General features: G+C 40.7%; 1 protein-coding gene across 9 annotated transcripts in view; it reads left to right on the forward strand.

The window, feature by feature from the left end:
• The window catches only part of SH3D19 (SH3 domain containing 19), a 201,254-nt gene that overhangs the window by 110,725 nt on the left and 66,846 nt on the right, over positions 1 to 23,683 (forward strand). The gene's annotated exons all lie outside the window — the stretch shown is intronic.

Genomic DNA, 23,683 nt, shown 5'->3' on the forward strand with positions numbered 1-23,683 from the left:
CATCCGGTAGCGCTGCTGCCCCACCACCAAGGCTAGTCCCACATCAGCTGGCTCTGGTTAAAGTGCTGGTGGCGATGCTGAGGGAACCTTTGCTGCTACTGTGGGTTCCTGTCACAGGAACCCCATCCTGTCTTTCTCAGGGTCTTGCTGTCAGGGCTGTGGCCTGTGGGAATGAGGTGGGATTAGGAGAAGAACTTGGAAATGTCTTAGATCCAAACCTCACCATTTGTAGTTTTGTTTGTTTCCTCTTTTGTCTCCATTTCCTTCTTTCCTCTTTTCTTGAAATTCCAGGAAAAATCTTAAAATGTCATCTGACGGGGTTCAACTCAGACTGAAACAGTTGTACATCTGTCCCAGGAAAACCGTGGTCCCAGGTTTAACAGAGTGTCTGGAAGCAAAGTGTGTGGCATTATCATACCAGCTTCGGGTGTTTGGATGCTTTCCTCTCTTCACTGCTCTATCAATAAAACAGGAATGATATTTGCTACCTAAATAAGGAGGCCATACAGGGAGTGGGAATTGCTAAATAATGTATCTTCTTTTTTGAAAGTAAGGGTTTTAAGGAAAAAACAATTCCATCTACCCATCCATCTGCCTGTCTGTCCACCCACCTGCCTATCCATCCATCTGTCCATCTGCACATTCATTTCAGTTGATTTCTGTTGTTAGGAATTCTTGTAACAGGAAGAGCCATGGCCCAGGGAACAATTGCCATATCTCATCGGTGTTCTTAAGGTGACACAGGCGTTGGTGGCAGTTGAGCAGGATGGTCTTGGGTGCCACTAGAAATTTGAGTTAGGATGGACTTCTCTGCCAAGCCTGTTCTGGAAACACTAGCCCTGAGCTACCTGGGAATTTGAGGAGTATCTCTGACTTTGGCTGCTGCAAGGAGGTAAACTTTACTGGTCATATCTGCACGGTCTTGCCACTTGCAATCCAGTTTATGATTTTTTAAAGTTTGATTATACTTCACCCTTTTATTCATTTGAATTGATAGTCATGACTTATTTCACATTTGTGATGTTATTTTTCTAAAGACTCCAGATATCCCTAGGTTTTCCCTCACCCCCTAATATGTATTAAAATTGCCTGATTAAATTTTTTTAAAAGATCTTGCCTGTTTTCTTATGTATCTTCTCCACTTAACTATAAGTTCTTTGAGTGCCAGGGCGCATCATTTTTACTCTTGTCCTTGCTGCTGCTGCTGCTGCTAAGTCGCTTCAGTCATGTCCGACTCTGTGCGTGCGACCTCATAGACAGTAGCCCACCAGGCTCCCCCATCCCTGGGATTCTCCAGGCAAGAACACTGGACTGGGTTGCCATTTCCTATACTCTTGACCCTAGTACCTAGGAGAATCTCTGGACTGTAGAATATGCTAAGGAAATAATAGTTACATTCTTGATTTTCATTTTTATTTTTTTAAATATTGTTTTATTTGGCTGCGTTGGTCTTAGTTGCGGCACTCAGGATCTTCTCCCCTTGTGACCCACAGATTCGCTACTTGCAGTGCACGGGCTCAGTTGTGGCTTGTGAACTTAGCTGCTCTGTGGCATGTGGGATCTTAGTTGCCCGCTCAGGGATCAAACGTGCATCCCCTACATTCCTAGGTGGATTCTTAGCCACTGGACCACCAAGGAAGTCCCACATTAATGATTTTTAAATTCTAAATGTTTGTGTTCATTTAATTTGATTGAAAGTATATGAAAGGGAAAGTTGGTCAGTCATGTCCAACTCTTTGTGACCCATGAATATACAGTCCATGGAATTCTCCAGGCCAGAATACTGGAGTGAGTAGACAAACCCTTTTCCAGGGGTTCTTCCCAACCCAGGGATGGAACCCGGGTCTCCTGCATTGTGGGTGGATCTTTACCAGCTGAGCCACCAGGGAAGCCCAAGAATACTGGAGTGGGTAGCCTATCCCTTCTCCAGTGGATCTTTCCAACCCAGGAATTGAACTGGGTCTCCTGCATTGCAGGCGGATTCTTTACGAGGTGAGCTACTAGGGAAGCCCATATAATAATTTGACTATTAACTACTTTTTTTGGGTAAATTATTTATTTTAATTGGAGGCTAATTACTTTACAATATTGTGGTGGATTTTGCTATACATCAACATGAATCAGTGATGGGTGTACATGTGTCCCCCGTCCTGAATTCCCCTCCCGCCTCCCTCCCCATCCCATCCCTCAGGGTTGTCCCAGTGCCCCAGCCCTGAGTGCCCTGCCTCATGCATCTAACCTGGACTGGCGATCTATTTCACATATGATAATATACATTTTCAATGCTATTCTCTTCAATGCTATTGCCTTCTCCTACAGAGTCCAAAAGTCTGTTCTTTACATCTGTGTCTCTTTTACTGTGCTGCATATAGGGTCTTCATTACCATCTTTCTAAATTCCATATGTATGCATTAATATACTGTATTAGTGTTTTTCTTTCTGACTTACTTCACTCTGTATAATAGGTTCCAGTTTCATCCACCTCATTAGAACTGATTCAGATGCATTCTTTTTAATAGCTGAGTAATATTCCATTGTGTATATGTACCACAGCTTTCTTGTCCATTCATCTGCCGATGGACATCTAGGTTGCTTCCATGTCCTAGCTATGAACAGCTATGAACGGTGCTGTGATGAACATTGGGGTACATGTGTCTCTTTCAATTCTGGTTTCCTTGGTGTGTATGCCCAACAGTGGGATTGCTGGGTCATATGGCAGTTCTATTTCCAGTTTTTTAAGAAATCTCCACACTGTTCTCCATAGTGGCTGTACTAGTTTGCATTCCCATCAACAGTGTAAGAGGGTTCCCTTTTCTCCACACCCTCTCCAACATTTATTGTTTGTAGATTTTTTGATAGCAGCCATTCTGACTGGGGTGAGATGGTACCTCATTGTGGTTTTGATTTGCAGTTCTCTGATAATGAGTGATGTTGAGCATCTTTTCATGTGGTGTTAGCCATCTGTATGTCTTCTTTGGAGAAATGTCTGTTTATTCTTTGGCCCATTTTTTAATTGAGTTGTTTATTTTTCTGGAATTGAGCTGCATGAGCTGCTTATATATTTTTGAGATTAATTTTTTGTCAGTTGCTTCATTTGCTATTATTTTCTCCCATTCCAAAGGTTATCTTTTCACCTTGCTTATAGTGTCCTTCATTGTGCAAAAGCTTTGAAGTTTAATTAGGTCCCATTTGTTTATTTTTGTTTTTATTTGCATTACTGTGGGAGGTGGGTCATAGAGGATCCTGCTATGATTTATGTCACAGAGTGTTTTGCCCATGTTTTCCTCTAGGAGTTTTATGGTTTCTGGTCTTACATTTAGATCTTTGATCCATTTTGAGTTTATTGTTGTGTATGGTGTTAGAAAGTGTTCTAGTTTCATTCTTTTACAAGTGATTGACCACTTGTTCCCAGCACCACTTGTTAAAGAGATTGTCTTTTCTTCATTGTATATTCTTGCCTCCTTTGTCAAAGATAAGGTGTCCATAGGTGCATGGATTTATCCCTGGGCTTTCTATTTTGTTCCATTGATCTATATTTCTTTGTGCCAGTGACATACTGTCTTGATGACTGTGGCTTTGTACTATAGTCTGAAGTCAGGCAGGTTTGATTCCTCCAGTTCCATTCTTCTTTCTCAAGATTGCTTTGGCTATTCAAGGTTTTTTGTAGTTCCATAGAAATTGTGAAATTATTTGTTCTAGTTCTCTGAAAACTATCATTGGTAGCCTGATAGGGATTGCATTGAATCTATGGATTGCTTTGGGCAGTATACTCATTTTCACTATATTGATTCTTCTGATCCATGAACATGGTATATTTCTCCATCTATTTGTGTCATCTTTGATTTATTTCATCAGTGTTTTATAGTTTTCTGTATATAGGTCTTTTGTTTCTTTAGTTATATTTATTCCTAAGTATTTTATTCTTTTCATTGCAATGGTGAATGGAATTGTTTCCTTAATGTCTCTTTCTGTTTTCTCATTGTTAGTGTATAGGAATGCAAGGGAGTTCTATGTGTTTATTAACTACTCTTTAAAAAGTTTTACCCTAGATCCATAGATGTTTGTAAAATACATAGGCTGTTTTCTTTTTGAAACCTGTTTTGAAGTTGTATGCATGCTGCTGTTCATACTAGGATTCTGGGGGACTTTCATCCAAATAATGGCATTTAGATTTAACCTTAGCCTGCTGTTTCTGTAGAGTGATTGGTTAATTTTTATTAATAAAAAGTCATGAATTTGGGATTTCCCTGGTGGTCAGTGGTTAAGTCTAGTGCAGGGGATGTGGGTTTGATCCCTGGTCAGGTAGCTAAGATCTCACATGCCTTGTGGCCAAAACATAAAACAGACACAATATTGTAACAAATTCAATGAAGACTGTAAAAAAATGATTCACATTTAAAAAGCCTTTTTTAAAAAAAGCCATAAACATGGCCATAAAAAAAGCCATGAACCAATCACTTTTTTGGTTTTTGCCATAATGAATCTTTCTTAAAAAATAATTTACAAATTGTAGAAGTAATAGTGTTCATTATTTAAAACTTGGAAAATATAGAAATATAGGTAGATAAAATCATATGCAGTGATGTGCTTATACATGTTTAACAACCAGGTAAGTATAATTCCAATGAATATTGGTTGATACCTTTGTTTATATTAATGAGTAAGATGAAAGTGAAATAACCAAAACTTAGGTCAGATTTTGTTAATGACTTGAGCAACTTGTTTGCTGATTTAGAGAATAGTTTTCAAATCCTGGAAGAATATTTCCTCAAATTTTTGTGATATTCCTAGTGTAACAGCTGCAAACTTGTTTTTATGTTGAATCTGCAGTATTAACATTTTCTCAGTCACTTTCTTATGTCTAGACAATCAGTAAAACAATAAAGTGAACCCTGGTTTGCCAGCTTTTTGTTGGCCATCATGACCTCAGTGATGATGAACTGGGAAAAACTGCACAGTAGTACATCATTATACAGTATTTCCACCACTCAGAAATCATAGGAATAAACCATCTCAAGAGCATAGATAATGATAAAATGTAGTAAAATGATTAAGAAATGATAAGTTTTGAGTATTTATTAGGCTGACCAAAAAGTTCGTCCAGGTTAACTTTTTGATCAAACCAGGATTACCTTTTTAATGTGATTTGTTTAATTGTTAGTTTATGTAAGTTAAATGTTTATATAATTTTAAATAGTAGCTATGTTATAAAAACTGGTCTGCAAAATTTCTGAAAATTTAATTGTCTGTTTTCAGGAGCTAGTATAAGCTGGTTCCAGCATACCACTGGGTAAACTCATTCTCATTTTTCTTGTATAAATATAAAATATATAATTATATAAATTATATATGTATATATATACACAATGTGTACATATATATGTATATATATGGTTTTTTAGGTAAGATTTAAAAAATAAGATTGGGGTCATGTTGACTATTCAGCTTGGGGATCCACTTATCTACCTTATAGAAGGAAATTTTGTATTGGTCATGGCGGTTGCTTCGCCTCAGACTGCACTTTCGGCCACTTCCCTGGTATAGCCGGTGAGGCTCAGTGAGAATGGCTGAATGCAGTGCCTCTCCTCTCCAGTGCAGGTGGGAAGAGGAGAGGATAGTGTGAAAGCGGCAGCATAAATCTCCAGTGGAGCAGGTCGTTAGATCCAAGCATGGTGCCCCTGTGTGTTGCCTCAGCCTTCAGGCAGAGTCCTTCCCTTGAGAACTCTGGAGTTCTGCTCATCCACGGTACCGCTGGACCTATTCTCTCCTGTGTTTTCTTCTGCATCTTCTTGCTACCCTTCTTTCTGTTTTTGTCCTAATGCTTATAGATAGATTTACTCTGTGAATCTTTCTAAATGTCCTGTAAAGACAGAACTGCTATTAATACTTGAGGGCAGTTGTGCTCGGGGTCTACAGCCTTCATATGTGTGTGCTCAGTCGTGTCCCACTCTGTGCGACCCCGTGGACTGTAGCCCACCAGGCTCCTCTGTCCATGGGATTCTCCAGCAAGAATACTGGAGTGGGTTGCCATTTCCTACTGGGGGATCTTGCCGACCCAGGAAATCGAACCCACATCTCCTGCGTCTCCTGCATTGGCAGGTGGATTCTTTACCATTGAGCCACCTGGGAAGCCCAAAATTTACTATACTTATTAGGTAATTTCATATAACTCCTGGTAGTCATCATTATAAATGCCTTTAAAGTCCTTTGGCTGCCAAATATGTTCTTGTTTTCCAATGAAAAAGATTTCCAGTGGATTTGGAAAACAAGATATGTAATAGCTGGTAAGTGCATTGCTTGCACTCCTTACATGATGGAAAAATTGTTGAATATTTGCAGTAAAAGTTTTCCTCCCTACAAGCTGTTGAAGCTCTGTTCTAATTCCCAAAGGAAAACAAATCTACACGTTGTTAGAATGAGCTCAGCTGTCTCTGTTCTCTTTTACATTCTTAGTCAAAGTTGTAACCTTTAACAGAAACTCTAAGAACTGCCAGCTTTTAAAGTACTTGATTAAATGATTTTTACTGTATTTATTTTTATTAGCAAAATAAAAGCCTTTTTAGGCTTTTAATATTTGAAATTACATTGGTTAAGTTTTTCTGTTTTGTATGTTTATTGCTTCATTATTATTTCCTCCACCATTGGTTAAGCCTATTTTATTCTGACTTAGACATCACTGAGATTTGGTAAAAAGATAGAAATGTAGTGCTGAAGGAAACTCTAATGGAAGAATTTAGCCAACCTAAAACGTTTGATCAAAAGATGATGAAGCTAAGTAATGGGTGGCTGCAACATTTACTTTTTTTTGTTTTTTCAACATTTACTTTTAAAAGAGATTTTTAAAAAGTTAATGGCCTCGAAAAAATCTTGTAGTGTCTTCTAACAAATAATTTACACCTTTTTATGAATAACATTTAAACCTAGCTTTTAAAAAATATCTGCCTCACTGTTTCAAATAAAAAAAGGAGCTAACGTTTTAGAAGTAATACCTTTGTAAATTTTTTTTTTTTTTTGCTCTTTGTTGTTGTGCGTGGGCCCTCTGTGCCCCAGCCCCTCTAGTTGCAGTGCATGGACATCTCTTATTGAGGCATACTGGCTTAATTGCCCCATGGCATGTGGGATCTTAGTTTCCCCACCAGGAATCAAACCCGAGTCCCCTGCATGGGAAGATGGATTCTGGACCACCAGGGGAGTCCCTACCTTTGTAAGTTTTTAAAGACAGGGTTTCAAACTGACTTATTTTATCTTGTTGGAAGCATCAATTAATATTTTGATCAATTCAGTTCAGTTCAGTCACTCAGTCATGTCTGTTTGCGACCCCATGAATCACAGCACGCCAGGCCTCCCTGTCCATCACCAACTCCCGGAGTTTACCCAAACTCATGTCCATTGAGTCGGTGATGCCATCCAACCATCTCATCCTCTGCCGTCCCCTTTTCCTCCTGCCCCCAGTCCCTCCCAGTATCAGGGTCTTTTCCAGGGTCAGCTCTTCGCATGAGGTGGCCAAAGTATTGGAGTTTCAGCTTCAGCATCAGTCCTTCCAATGTACACCCAAGACTGATCTCCTTAAGGATGGACTGGTTGGAACTCCTTGCAGTCCAAGGGACTCTCAAGAGTCTTCTCCAGCACCACAGTTCAAAAGCATCAATTCTTCGGCGCTCAGCTTTCTTCACAGTCCAGCTCTCACGTCCATACATGACCACTGGAAAAACAATAGCCTTGACTAGATGGACCTTTGTTGGCAAAATAATGTCTCTGCTTTTTAATATGCTGTCTAGGTTGGTCATAGCTTTCCTTCCAAGGAGTAAGCATCTTTTAATTTCATGGCTGCAGTCATCATCTGCAGTGATTTTGGAGCCCCCCAAAATAAAGTCTGGCACTGTTTCCACTGTTTGCCCGTCTATTTGCCATGAAGTGATGGGACCAGATGCCATGATCTTAGTTTTCTGAATGTTGAGCTTTAAGCCAACTTTTTCGCTCTCCTCTTTCACTTTCATCAAGAGGCTTTTTAGTTATTCGCTTTCTTCCATAGGGTGGTATCATCTGCATATCTAAAGGTTATTGATATTTCTCCCGGCAATCTTCATTCCAGCTTGTGCTTCTTCCAGCCCAGCATTTCTCATGATGTACTCTGCATAGAAGTTAAATAAGCAGGGTGACAATATGCAGCCTTGACATACTCCTTTTCCTATTTGGAACCAGTCTGTTGTTCCATGTCCAGTTCTAACTGTTGCTTCTTCACCTGCATATAGGTTTCTCAAGAGGCAGATCAGGTGGTCTGGTATTCCCATCTCTTTCAGAATTTTCCACAGTTGATTGTGATCCACACAGTCAAAGGCTTTGGCATAGTCAATAAAGCAGAAGTAGATGTTTCTCTGGAACTCTCTTGCATTTTCAGTGATCCAGTGGATGTTGGCAATTTGATCTCTGGTTCCTCTACCTTTTCTAAAACCAGCTTGAACATCTGGAAGTTCACAGTTCACATATTGTTGAAGCCTGGCTTGGAGAATTTGAGCATTACTTTACTAGCGTGTGAGATGAGTGCAATTTTGATCAGTTACAGATGCTTAAAATATGTGTTTGTTTTTGCAGTGAAAAATAGCAAGCTATCATCCCTTGTGGCAGTTTTTCCTTCGTACCATAAAGAATGGAGAAATGCAAACTCATGTTTCTCACCTTTTTTCTTTCCCTGCTGCCTTCTACTAAACCCACTGGTTTTTCATATGCTTTTATTGATAGTAGTAAGGTTTTATTTTTTACAAAAGAATATTACCCTGGTTAATTGAGATCAGTTTGGTTTCATTTGAAAACCACCACATGCTGAGACTGATGCATCTTCTCAGACACTCATATGCCTACACACATCCCTTTGGCACACATCTTGTTGCTGGCCCAGAGTAGATATTAGCTGCTTCTGAAAGTTTTGAGTTTGGGTGCTGATTTTGATTGCTGCATCATCAGGAGACACTAAGCATCCATGCTATGCTGTTATCTTTTCTAGGTTTCAATCCTGAATTATTCAAAGTGAGTCAGGAATGTCAAGGTGAAAGCCAAAACTATGGTCTATACTAATTGTACCCCCACTGAAAATGAATCCCCTCACTTTTACTGAGATAGATTTATCAGGTTGTGGATAGAGTCTAAATCCTCTTTCCTCCTCCCATCCTTCCTGCCATGTCCTCTTACATCCTTTATATGACCTAAAATTCAAATAATCTATTAATCAGATACTCTCACTTACTTATCTACATATTTATTCCTTTGAATACAGTCAATCTCAGGTTGTTTTTTAAATGCTAGATTTGTTCATGCACTAAGGAAGGAAAAACGTAACTAAAAGCTATCGCCAGAAATATTAGAAAAGAGCTTGTTCCCGTACTGACACGTCATATAATGTTACCAGGTACGCCTCTGAGTTTACAAAGGCAGTGGAGGGGGTGGCATCATTCTACATCATCCTCTTTCTGCATCCCACCCTCTTCCATCTTTTTGCATAATGGGACCAAGAGAAAAGAAAAATAGATTATATTGCCTGATGAGAACCATCATAAAAAAAAAACAAACTTATACCAAAACGCAGATTTTTCTAGGTAGGTGATAAAATAATCAGTTATGAGAAACTTTTCCTCCTCCTCTTTTCTCCCTGTAAATTTTTTTCATCCTTGAGTAGCAGGTTGTCACTTTGTGTTTGCTTCTTATTAAGTAGGCCTTAGGACTCTGTATATGGTCTATGATGTAGGAAACATCTGCCTTTAATTTTCCCTTCTGTAATGTGACCAGGTGACTCTGGATTTCCACCATACTTCCTGTGTCCTAATTTCTCTTGCCAGGTGGAGACCCCTGCCAGTCTTGTGTCTGTCCTAGGAGTTTATCCCAGGTTTTCCTGGAACATCCATTGAGGAAGTATCCAAAAGGAAATGGCAACCTTTTCTAGTAGAAGCTCTGCTGCATAGAGTTTTTTAAACCAGGATGATAGGTTTTAAGGAAGAGTGTGGATTTTCTTTTTCTCTTTTTTCTTGTTTACAAAGAACTTTTCTTTAAAGTCTTTAAAAGTCATTGTTAAATAGGGCAGAATTGCATGAGTCACACAGGCAGGCAAGGAAAGAAGAGAATTGAAGGATGAATTCAGAAAGCTAAACATCGACTAGTAAGTTTTCCAGGAAGACAAACAGTAGAGGAAACTTGTCAAAGAGAAAACACAGCACACTTTCCCAGGGATGAAGGGCATGTCTCCAGGCTGCCTGGGTCCCGGGTACCCCGAGTACGGCGAGGGGGATGGGCAGATGCAGAGAGGCTGCAAAGATACAGGGAACCCGGGGACCTCCAAGGGAAAAGAGCAGAGGTCACAACGGGCTTCTTTGTGGTGCCAGTGGAGCTAGAAGACAGTGGGACTCTGGAGAAAATTCTGGAGGGGGCATGGGCAGGGGATTGTCATTTTGTATTTTAATAAGTTTCTAAGACTATCTGGTTTCTAAAGTAATATTATGTGTTACTTCAAGAAAATAAAAATAAGCTTGAAGAGCAACAACAAGAACTATATTAGTCACTAGTCTTTAGGAGACTTGTTCTTTACTTATGATCTGAAATATTTTATGGCATGGAATCTGAACATGCCAAAAGTACTTTAAAAGTTCTTAATTTTTTTTAATTGTCCATAATTTTTTTTAATTTAAGGTTTATATGTAACATCTTTCCAATATGTACATTGCCTGGGAAGGAATTTATAGACTAGTAGAGGAAATAATGCAACAGAATACCTCTAATAAAAGTACCCAGTCTATGAAAGACTTTATTTTAAGAAAATCAGAAGTACATATTGTGCGCTTCAGTCCACAGGCTTTTGACTAAACCATGAGCATCTTACAACCAGGGACCATGTCCTAGCCATAGATCTTATTTCTTGATATCTAGCATAATACCTGGGATAAAAGAAGCATTAAAGTTCTCGGTTGAAAATTAAAATTGTTCTCTTTGTAACTGAGTACATACCTGTCTTTTGGTCAGAAATACAGACATCATCAGCTAATAGGACAAAAGTTTGCAAAATCAGTCTCTGGATATTTGCAGTGCTTCAAGCTGAAACTGCCACATGTTCAACATTTTATTATCCCTTACTCTGTCCTGGCATATCATGGACACTTTTTTAGAATGCTGTGATCTTTTCATGCTTTTTTTTGTTGTTCAGTTGCTACATTGTGGCAGACACTTTGAGACTCCATGGACTGCAGCACATCAGGCTCCTCTGTCTTCCACTGTCTCCCGGAGTTTTCTCAAATTCATGTCCATTGAGTCGGTGATGCTATCTAACTGCCTCATCCTCTGCTGCCCTATTCTTTTGCCTTCAATCTTTCCCAGCATCAGGGTCTTTTCCAAAGAGTTGGCTCTTCATATCAGGTAGCCAAAGTATTGGAGTTTCAGTTTCAGCATCAGGTCTTCCAATGCATATTCAGGGTTGATTTCCTTTGGGATTGACTGGTTTGATCTACGTCCAAGAGACTCTCAAGAGTCTTCTCCAACAACACAGTTCAAAAGCATCAATTCTTTGGCTCTCAGCCTTCTTTATGATCCAACTCTCACATCTATACATGACTACTGAAAAACCATAGCTTTGACTACACAGACTTTTTCAGCAAAATGATATCTCTGCTTTTTAATATGCTAAGTTTGCCATATTAAAAGAGCAAGCATCTTTTAATTTCATGGTTGCAGTCACTGAACACAGTGATTTTGGAATCCAAAAAAATAAAATCTGTCACTGCTTCCACTTTTTCCCCTTCTATTTGCCATGAAATGATGGGACTGAATGCCATGATCTTAATTTTTTAAATGTTGAGTTTTAAGCCAGCTTTTCCACTCTCCTATGTCACCCTCATCAAGAGGCCCTTTAGTTCCTCTTCACTTTCTGCCATTAGAGTGGTATCATCTACATATGTGAGGTTGTTGATATTTTCCCCAGCAATTTTGAGTCCAGTGTGTGATTCTCCAGCCTGGCATTTCACATGATGTACTCTGCATAGGGGTTAAATAAGCAGGTTGACAATATGCAGCCTTGTTGCACTCCTTTCTCAATTTTGGACAGTCAGTTGTTCCATGTCTGGTTCTAGCTGTTGCTTCTTGACCCACATAGTTTCTCAAGAGACTGGTATGGTGGTCTGGTACTCCCAAGACCAATTCTTTCAGAACTTTCCACAGTTTGTTGTGATCCACACAGCCAAGGGCTTTAGCATCGTCAATGAAGCAGAAGTAGATGTTTCTCTGGAATTTCATACTTTTACCAACAAATAACTTCTAATCATAAAAGTTAATCCTCCTGTATTGCTATATATACAGCAAAGGGAGGAGTAAATTTTAGCGCTTTTTGTCTTTCTAGGTTTTCTACATGAAAGTCTCTCAGTTGCATATGACTCTGCGACCCCATGGACTATATAGAATGGGATCATGACATTCTGTACATTCTATACATGGACAGGCCAGAATACTGGAGTGGGTAGCCTTTCCCTTCTCCAGGGGATCTTCCCAACTCAGGGATCAAATCCAGGTCTCCCGCATTGCAAGTGGATTCTTTAACACCTGAGCTACCAGGGAAACCCAAGAATATTGGAGTGGGTAGCCTGTCCCTTCTCCAGAGGGTCTTCCTAACCAGATATTGAACCAGGGTCTCCTGCATTGCAGGCGGATTCTTTACCCTCTGAGCTCCCAGGGAAGCCCATGTTTTCTATGTAAACTTGTTCTATAGATCACTTTAGGTTGACTATAGAAGAAAGATATAAACCAGAAAAGATTTATTCTGGTTACTATTTCCTTGATTCATTCAATAGATGTTTATTGAACACAGTTATACATCAAACCTGAAGTTTTCAACCTTTTTGTGTTAACATCTTAAGATCGTGCCAAAGATCCTGTTCTTACATGTTGCAGTAAATGCCACCTTTCTTAGGTGCTGACTTGACATTATTCCTGTTCCTCTTCTTGGGGCAAGTTGTACATGCTCTGCATCAAGTAACATAACTCGCGGTTGCATCTGATTAACATCACTGTGTACTACTGTGTATGGGTCATGGTTTGAACTTTAGCAGCACACCAGTGATGTGCTGCTTATTGGTTGGGAATTACCAGAGGCTTAACTTATAAAGAGACAGATTCTAAAGATAGCATATGGTGAAAACCTGTGAATAGGCAGAATTACCACTAAAATTCCATTAATTGACAAAGTTGCCAAATTAGGTGCCACGATGGATACCATCTCTTAATAAGAGAGTTTTCCATCTACTGTTAGGAGAGAGTTCTGTTCTTCACTGAACACCAGATACTTATCAAGGTGACATTTTGTATGAAAAATTCCTATTTTTAAGCATCAGAGCCAGACACTTGTGGCAAGATGTGCATACAAGATGTAACAAACAAGCAGAACAAAGCCAGCAGTGAAATTATTTCTGGGGATTTGCTTATTAGTAGATTGTAGGTGGAATCACCTGTGCTATTCACTCTATTGTGTTTCCCCCTGTGAGTAGGATTGAGTTCTCAATAGTTCAGTGAGCCTGTGACTCCCACGAAGCTGCGCTGTAAAACCAAATGGAAGATCATCGTGTCTCTCCTTGAGAAGTTTACAGTGTAATTAGGAAATCAAGACATGCATGTGTGGAAAAAAAAGAAAAAACAAAACGTTGGAAAGGATGGGGCAACATATGCTAATCTTGAATGTACTTTAGTTATTAACAGTAAAGTTAAAAGCCTCTGCTAGGATCTTTGAACACTTTTGTGAGACTTCTTTTTTAATAGAGCTAAAGAAATATGAAACTGCAGAGCCACTGATCACCATGCCCATTTGGTGAAAAACATTATGGGAAGGATGACCTAAAGGAGCAGGGATCTGTGTTCTCTGTGGGAAAACACAGTGCTCAAGAAAGCCTGTAGATCTGCTTTGTTCTCTCGGCTTTATTATTGCTTCAGCTTCAAAAGAGATTAGGTACATGTGAAGCGTGCAGTGTAAAGCTCAGAATGGTTGTAAGTTGTGAATAATAATTGCAACTGAAATGTGAATGGTCAATTATTTGAATTTATAAGGTAGGGTTGTGATAACTACTGGGCAGCTCAACTGGTGTTGGCCGGGCATCTCTAAAAAATTGTAGCTTGGTATAATTATGGACTCCAGAAACTTGTGTACTGGGAAGTAGGGCAGAAAAATAGAGCCTACTTTTCCTTTTTGGCTGTGTGGGCTCTGCATTGCAGTCCTCGGACTTCTGTGAGTATAGCATGTGTGCTTAGTTGCCCTGCAGCATGTGGGACCCTAGTTCCCACACCAGGGACCATATACGCTGCACTGGAAGGCGGATTCTTAACCGCCAAACCGTTAGGGAAGTCCCAGATGTGCCAAGCACTGTGCTGTATATTTTATGTAGGTTTATTTTTTTTTTAAGGTCATTCAGTTTTAGAAACAAGCCAAAAGATGGGCATTGGTATCCATATATTACAGATAAGAAATAATTCCAGTGAGTGAGTACATAGGCTGAACTTACACTCCTGTATTCTTGCCTGGAAAATTCCATGGACAGAGGAGCCTGGCGGGCTATAGTCCATGGGGTTGCAAAGAGTCAGACATGACTGAGCAACTAAGCATGCATGCAGATAGGAAAGGCTTCTGCTGCTGCTGCTGCTGCTAAGTCGCTTCAGTCGTGTCCGACTCTGTGCGACCCCAGAGACGGCAGCCCAGCAGGCTCCCCTGTCCCTGGGATTCTCCAGGCAAGAACACTGGAGTGGGGTGCCATTTCCTTCTCCAGTGCATGAAAGTGAAAAGTGAAAGGGAAGTCGCTCAGTCGTGTCCGACCCTTCGCAACCCCATGGACTGCAGCCCACCAGGCTCTTCTGTCCGTGGGATTCTCCAGGCTAGAGTACTGGAGTGGGGTGCCATCGCCTTCTCCGAAGCAGGCCTCTGGCTGGCTCCAGATTCTTTCCTTTTCCCACTACAGTCATGATGCCCTGGAGGTACATCATGCATCCTGTTTGCTTTCTCTCTACCTGTGTGTTGTTCATGCTCACAGCTACACTGTCAATAGAACTCATTTTACAAATTTTATAGCAGGTGAAGTATATCAGTGAAACTCAATTCAAATATGTACTAACTTTTTTTGTCATGAAACCAAGAATATAAATAAAGGTTGTACAAATGATTTTCTTTTCTTTAAAAAGAGTCAGTAGAAAAATAACTTGATATAACAATGTTATGTTATAGATCTCAGTGATTATAGTTGAGCTGTCAGTGTTATGAAAAAGCAAATGAACTCAGGACTCATAACTTTTTGTAAGGCTTTCACAGTATTATTAATAATAGAAGTATTTTGTAGTTTTGTTATAGCTTTTAACTTTAGTAAAAACCATTCTAATTAGATCTCAATAATTTTTCTTTACTAATCTTTATTTCCTAAGTCTGAAGAAGGAACTCATTCCCCTTGCCATGCCCAAACTTTATGGAAGCTAATTAGAGTTTTAGAGCTAAAACATAATTTGTTTTCATTAGTTTCAGGTAACTACACTTATTTTTTCCCCACAGTTTATCAGATTTGGCCCTACATATTGTGATCATAATATTAACTTAGACACTTTTAAAATGGCATCATATAGCTTTATATTTGTCTTAGTGGTAAATGTTATTTACTAACTCATACTTTATTTCCCCATTACATGATAGTGTTTTAATCTAGCAGGTAATGTAGGGTGATAAAAATTTTGAATGATACACAAAAGATGAAAGCACAGGTATTTTTGTTATTCTATAACACTATTACTTTCTGTTTTAAGAGAAAAATACAGGTTGGCCCAATGCTCTGCTTATAAAAGTATATATAATGATTTTTTTCCTGCTATACAGCAAGTGAAGGTTTACTGTGGTCCTGAAATGAGTATCATTTAAAAAAAGCAGTGCACATAAGCACCTGACTTGGTTTATAAACACCTGACTTAAAAAGGTTATGCTCATAGAATGACTGACTTCTTGTGTTCCTTCTTAGTAAGACTAATTTTTTCACCTGACATGGTGACAGCACCACTTTTCAAAGGCTGCTCTTGGTGCTAGAAATTTCTCTTCTTTCTTCTCTTCTAATAGCTGCCTTTGTCCTGTCCCCTCAGACCGAGCCTCCACTCCCATCCCCATTTGATCCCATTGCTGCCACCATCAGCTTGACAACTGGAAATGGCAAAGCCGACTTCTTTCCCATCCATATAAATACCGTTACTCTATTTTGTTGTCATTGGCTTACTAGTTCAACTGAGGGTAATTTTTCTCTTTTTAAAAGCATAACAGAATATTTAGTATGAATTTAGGCTACCAACAGGTGTGAAGAGCATGCATTTGAACCATTGCAGTGAACACTTTGTCTTGGGTGGCCCTACACGCAAGGCTCATACATGGCTCATAGCTTCATTGAGTTATGCAAGCCCCTTCGCCAGGGCAAGGCAGTTATCTGTGAAGGGGAGGCCTGGCATGCTGCAGTCCATGGGGTCACAAAGAGTCAGACACAACTGGGTGGCTGAACAACAACAGAGCCATTTGGGGCTGTCACAAGTGTTGGGGGTAGGGGACCATATGTTTTTAGCTTCTAGTGGGTATAGGTCAGGAATGCTGCTAATCGTTCTGTTACACACAGTATACCCCCCACGCCTGCCCCTTTAACAAATGTCGATAGTACCAAAGTTGAGAAAACTTGCGTTAATTCTATTCAAGCATCAGCTCTGGGTCTTCCTCATAGCTCCCAGGGCTAAATTTAGATACCCCTCCTCTGAGCTCCCATAATACCTTGCATAACATTTTTTTTTGTCACATTCTGTTTATATGTTTCATTTGCTGATCTTGCCAAAAAGACTGCATATTTCTTGAGGGAAGAGATTATGTATTATCAACATTAGTATCCCCAGTTTGTGGCAGAATGCCAGGTACATAGCTAGAGCTTCATAAGTTAATAAACATAGTTTTGAATAAGGCATCCTAGACTACTCCAGGGTCTTTCTGGCCCTTTCAGAAATCTAGTCTTGCTCATTTTTATCTTCTTTTTCCTAAATCTACTCATTACTTATCTTTTAAAATATTAACATGTCAGTCTTATCATCCATAAAAATGTAGATCTTTCCACAATTCGAGACATATAACACCAGCCTTCCAGGATTCATTCATGAGCTCATGAAAAGTCATAACATCATGGTGGCTGGTGCCTACAGAGTGGCTGGAGTCAACAGTGTCTATTCTAGGGAGATGTCCCAAAAACATTCCTCCTTGTTTTTGAAACAATTTGCTGTCATATCCCTGACCAGGTACTCTTAGTGTTTAACCTGACTGGTCATGCTGGCGTCAGCAGTTCCCTCCAGCATGTTCCCACGTCCTTCAGCGTGGCGTCTGCGTTCCAAATCCTTCTTCTCTCTTACCGTGGCTTCTTCATATGCTGTGCTTAGATCGTGCGCAGCTGTCTCTTCACTCCTGCTTTCCTTCTCACGTTCTTCAGGCTCAGTCAAGATACATGTCCTATGTTAGATGCCACGATCGAGTGATGTAAGCCTTCTCTGCACTCGGAGCACGTTGTGCCCACCCCTGTATACTACGAGTAGCAGAGCACCTCTGATATTTGTCTCTCTCACAAAGGTCAGAGTCTGCGCTGTCAAGGCATGTCTGGTGCCTGATACACGTTATACATGTGATAAATATTGAATGTACGAGCGAATGGATGGGACAGACTACCTCTTTCAACCTGCAAAAATCACACCAGTCTGGTTAAACCTTTCTACTGGGAGGTGGAGACGAATCCATCCAAATGTTGAGAGCCTTCAGAGAAGATGTTACCATGAGATAAAGTTTATATTCAGTGGCAGCTTTATCAAGTTGACTGGAGGGCTGTATCTCTGGATCACAGTAACTCAACTCCTTGTTAAGCTGATGTCTTTATTGACTGGTACTTTAATAATATGCCCATGGCATGTATTGAGGATTTGTATAAATAATGCATCTTTAGAGATATTTTCAGTTCCCTCTGAAGACAGAGAAGCTCCCAAAACCCATGTGCTGATGATGATGGCACCTGCGGGCATCATTCTCATTTGTTTACCAAACAAACCAAATCCAGCAGCTCCTGGATTTGTGGAAACAGTTTTTTTTCCTTAGCAAAGTGAGGGGGAGGGAGAGGGATGGATTTAAACCTAGGAACAAACTGTTACTTTGAAGGTTGTGTAAATACTTTTTAGAATCTGTTTTACTGTTATATTAATAAATAAAATGTGACCCCAAATAAGGAGAGGTTGGGTTTTCTTAGATGAGATTAAGAACGACCATTTGTTGTTGTTGACAACATTACAACGTCATACTTAGCAACTTTTATTTTGTTCTTTCCCGTATCTACAGAATCTGTATGAAATCTGGGGGGCAGGCTTTATACCTAGAAGTAATTTGCCTACATATTGAACTTTGTGGAATACTCAGAAACGTTTACCCACCCACCCAACCTGAATTAGAGACGTTTGGACTATAATCAGACTGCAGTGAGTTCACATCTGCCTCTGTCACTTTCCCTCATGTTGGGGCTTCCCTGGTGGCTCAGTTGGTAAAGAATCCGCCTGTAATGCAGGAGACCCCGGCTTGATTCCTGGGCCGGAAATGTCCACTGGAGAAGGGAAAGGCTACCCACTCCAGTATTCTGGCCTGGAGAATTCCATGGACTGGATAGTCCATGGGGTTGCAAAGAGTTGGACACGACTGAGCGACTTTCACTTTCTGTCACTTTCCAGCTGTGTGACTGAAGCCCTAACCTCTAAGCCTGTTTCCCCCTCATTTTCAAAATTATGTTTGGCACACATGATAATAAGCTATTCTCATCATTATATTCATCACTGGAATTTCATTATGCTGAGAAACTCATTTTTAAAATGCAATTTTCTTTCTTAAAAGCACCTCTTAACCACTAGGCAAGCTTCTGTGCAAAAGCAGCAGGAGACAGTGATCCTACAGCACAGGCCAAGAGGGGCTTTGAGGGGAAAGTGGGATGGAAAGATGGAAGGGGACCCCCAGAGTCCTGGAGGAAGAGAAATCCAAAGCAGCAGTCAGGCCTGAGACACTTCTCTCAGACCCAGACTTTTGGTTCTCCTCCTCAGGATCCAAAAGCCATTTCCCCAACCCTTCATTTTCCTCTGGAAGATCCGTGATTCTCATACTCTGGACTGGGTTATCCGCTGCACTGAGAGCAAGGACTCCTGGTAATAGGGCAGCAGTGCTTGAAAAGCAGAAGGCAGAAGATCTGGGTCAGCTCTGCCAGGGGCCAGGACAGGCTTATAAGATTAAAATGGAGTGAAGATGCACCTCTGCAGTCCTGTGTTTTGTCATGCAGAAGTTGGTCTGGTCTCAGGTTCTGTCTGAACAGCAGAAATCAGAGGAGAGCAAAGTAAGCCTCGAGGAAAACAATCTCTTAAAAACATAAAGTGTTAGGCCTACTCTCTATAGGCTATCAGACCCCAAAGTGAAAACTTGTCAAGGTTTATATGTGTTGTCAGATGTTTTGTGATGCCCCCAAAGATTATGAACAAACGAATCATGCTCACAGCAACTTGTATTTAATGAACACACACTTCATTCCAGGCATTGTATCAAATGCTTCCATACAGCAGTCCCCAACCTTTCTGGCACCAGTAATCAGTTTTGTGAAAGACAGTTTTTCCATGGACCTGGGGCAGGTGAGGGTGGGGTGGGGTGGTTTGGGGGTTATTCTAGCATATTACATTAATTGCACACCTTATATCTATTATTATTCCTTCAGCTCCACCTCAGATCATCAGACACTAGATCCTGGAGGCTGGAGTCGACTGCTTTAATGGTTTCTCCCTCTTACGCTTCACAGCAACCTAGTGAGGGAGTTGAGTTATCTGTGCTTCTATATGTGAGGAAATAAGGTTCCTTGGAGAAGCTAAGGAATTTAAACCGCACAGAGTTGCACCAGCTGGCGAGTGGAGGTGCTGGAAGTGAGTATGGGCAGTTGGATCCACAGCAGGCTCTGTTGCCCCCTTCTTTAATCAGAGGTCAAGTGACTATGCCTGCCGCTCCGTGGCGGCTCTCCTACCTGGGCTCTGCAGAAAGGTGGAGATAAGGGGGCATCTGCAAAACCACGAGTTTTTCAACCACAGCTACATTTGAGGTTCAGAAATTGCATTGTATGCACCGCACAGCCTGGAGGCTACTCCAGCATCTCCCAAAACTGATTCCCATAGACCTGCATTTGACCAACCACTAAAGCAGAACTTTAAACCAGAAATAAGATGTTGGTTGGTTTCTAGATCTAAACATGATGCTGTAAGTCTTGAGAATTGTAGAACCTGAGCTCATCTCAGTCAGAATTCGATTTTATAACAAGGTTTCCAGCGCCCCCACCCTCCACCCCAACAGCAGCTTGTGGGATTCTAGTCCACCAACCAGGGATTGACCCCTCACCCTTGCTAGGAAAAGCACAGTCTGAAGGACTGGACCACCAGGGAATTCCTGACACACATTTTAATTTCAATGTTAACATACAGAAAAATACACGAAGTATACAGCTCCATGAATTATCACTCCCACTCAGCACTCTAGAGTGCTAACAAACACTAACAAACCGGGTGACTTACGACAGAAGTGTGTTGTCTCACAGTTCCAGAGTCTAGAAGACTGAAATCCAGCCTGTCAAGAGGGGTCGTTCTTCCCCTGAGAGCCACAGGGCAGTCCTCCCTTGCCTCTTCCTAGCTTCTAGGGGTCTGCGGTGTCTTCGCATTCCTCAGCTGGCAGCGGCTTCCCGTCTCCCCGTGTCACGCAGCACTTTCCCTGTCTGGGCCTCTGTCTTCACGTGGGCTGCCTGTAAGGACACCAGTAACATTGGAATCAGGGGCCCACCCCACTCTAGGATGACCTCATCTTGACTGTAGTAATGACATCTGTACCGACCTTATTCCCAAATAAGGTCACTCTCTGAGGTACTAGGGATTAGGAATTCAACATATTTTTTGGTTGGAGGGGGGAGAACAGTTTAACCCTAACACCCCCTACCATGTTCCACCCCAGTCAATATGCCTTTCTCCTTTACATAGATAACAAAGTGTCATCAGTTCAGTTCAGTCGCTCAGTCATGTCTGACTCTTTGCAACCCCATGAATCGCAGCACACCAGGCCTCCCTATCTATCCATCATCATCTCCTGGAGTTCACTCAGACTCACGTGCATCGAGTTGGTGATGCCATCCAGCCATCTCATCCTCTGTCGTCCCCTTTCCCTCCTGCCCCCAATCCTTCCCAGCATCAGTGTCTTTTCCAATGAGTCAACTCTTTGCATGAGGTGGCCAAAGTGCTGGAGTTTCAGCTTTAGCATCTAACATCCTATAAAATCAGTGGTATTAAATAAGGAGATTACTACATGTAGACATTTGATTATATCCATTATACCCTGCCTGGACACATGTTTCTTAAGTACTGATTCTGATCCTTTTCATTGCTAATATCTAAGTCAGCATGATGTTAACATGCAGTCTCTCCAGTTTTGCACCGAGAAGTTTCTTCTCAAAAGTTCAGTCAACCTACTTGTATTTTAGTGCTGTTATTAATATCACTTCTATGTCACCATATATCAATCTTTATTCAAGTAGTTTTTTACAGAAAGCCTTCAAGAACCTTTATTTAAAAAAATACACTGTTGGTGGGAATGCAAACTAGTACACTATGGAGAACAGTGTGGAGATTCCTTAAAAAATTGCAAATAGAACTACCTTATGACCCAGCAATCCCACTGCTGGGCATACACACTGAGGAAACAAGAATTGAAAGAGACACATGTACCCCAATGTTCATCGCAGCACTGTTTATAATAGCCAGGACATGGAAACAACCTAGATGTCCATCAGCAGATGAATGGATAAGAAAGCTGTGGTACACATACACAATGGAGTATTACTCAGCCGTTAAAAAGAATTCATTTGAATCAGTTCTGATGAGATGGATGAAACTGGAGCCGATTATACAGAGTGAAGTAAGCCAGAAAGAAAAACACCAATACAGTATACTAACACATATATATGGAATTTAGAAAGATCGCAATGACGACCCTGTATGCAAGATAGCAAAAAAGAGACAGATGTGTATAACAGACTTTTGGACTCAGAGGGAGAGGGAGAGGGTGGGATGATTTGGGAGAATGGCATTGTAACATGTATACTATCATGTAAGAATCGAATCGCCAGTCTATGTCTGACGCAGGATACAGCATGCTTGGGGCTGGTGCACGGGGATGACCCAGAGAGATGTTATGGGGAGGGAGGTGGGAGGGGGGTTCGTGTTTGGGAACGCATATAACAATTAAAGATTTTAAAATTTAAAAAAATAAATAAATATTGCTGAAAATACTATATTTTTAATTATGGTCCTACCATCATGATATTGGAGACCTCCTGGAGTGTTTTGTTTTTTTTTCTTCCTTCTCTGGTATAATAGTATATGCTTAAAAGTATTCCTCCCATAAACTGAACTGATATATCATTGTATCTTCTTGAAGTTTTATCTTATCTATCTAGCAAGGGGATTTATATAGATTACTACAGGCATAAACTTTTAAAAGAGCACAAACTGGAAAATAAGTATAAATGTTTTAAAAAGCATTAAACAAACAAGGAATTTTTAAACAAGTATTTTTTCCTTAATCGTATGATTAAAATTTCAGGGTTGTATATTTTTTCTAAATGATTCCAAAGACAGTCCAGCTGGTTTGAATAAAGACAAGAAACAAATGAACAAGCAACCGTACAAACTAGTGTTAATAGTATTACCCTTTGCAGCCAGATGGTTTCGACCAGTAAGATGAGGCTCGCAAGGTTTCTGTGACTCAGCCAAGATCGCATAGTCAGGGGCAGCCAGGACCAACCAGCTACTGAGCAAAACCCAAAGCAAGCAGAAGACTGTTCTTTCTAGGTAGTGATGTTTGTAATTCTAATCTTAGGAAGAAGCGCTGTTGGTCTCTAGGTCAATAAAAAAGTAAAGGTGAAAGTGTCAGTCACTTAGTTGTGTCTGACTGCGACCCAGTGAACTGTAGCCCCCCAGGCTCCTCTGTCCATGGAATTCTCCAGGCAAGAATACTGGAGTGGGTAGCCATTTACTTCTCCAGGAGATCTTCTCGACCCTGGGATCAACCCCAGCTCTTGTATGTTGTAGGCAGATTCTTTACCATCTGAGCCACGGCAAATTGACTATAAAAATGATCTATTTTGATGTGATATAGAAGACAGGAATTCTAATGTCAAAACACAAAAGAGATATAGCAGGTCAAAATTCTTTTGGGCACCATATAATTACTACCTGACTTTAACCTATGTCCAGAATTTTACTGGAAGATTCTCTGTGCAGAAGTATGAAAACCATTTTAAGGGCTTCCATGGTAGCACAGTGGAGAAGAATCCACCTGCCAGTGCAGGAACACAGGTTTGATCCCTGGTCCAGGAAGATTCCACATCCCGCAGAGCAACTTAACCCATGTGCCACAAGTACTGAGCCCATGTGCTGCGGCTGCTGAAGCACACCTAGCGCCTGTGCTCCGCAGAGGCTAGAGGAACCTGTGCACCACCACGGAGAGTGGCCTCCGCCTGCCGCAACTAGGAAAAGCCTGCACAAAGCATCAAAGACCCAACGAAACCAAAATTGAAATTAAATA

Source organism: Ovis canadensis, chromosome 17 (assembly GCF_042477335.2).
Source record: "Ovis canadensis isolate MfBH-ARS-UI-01 breed Bighorn chromosome 17, ARS-UI_OviCan_v2, whole genome shotgun sequence".
NCBI classification, from domain to species: Eukaryota; Metazoa; Chordata; class Mammalia; order Artiodactyla; family Bovidae; genus Ovis; species Ovis canadensis.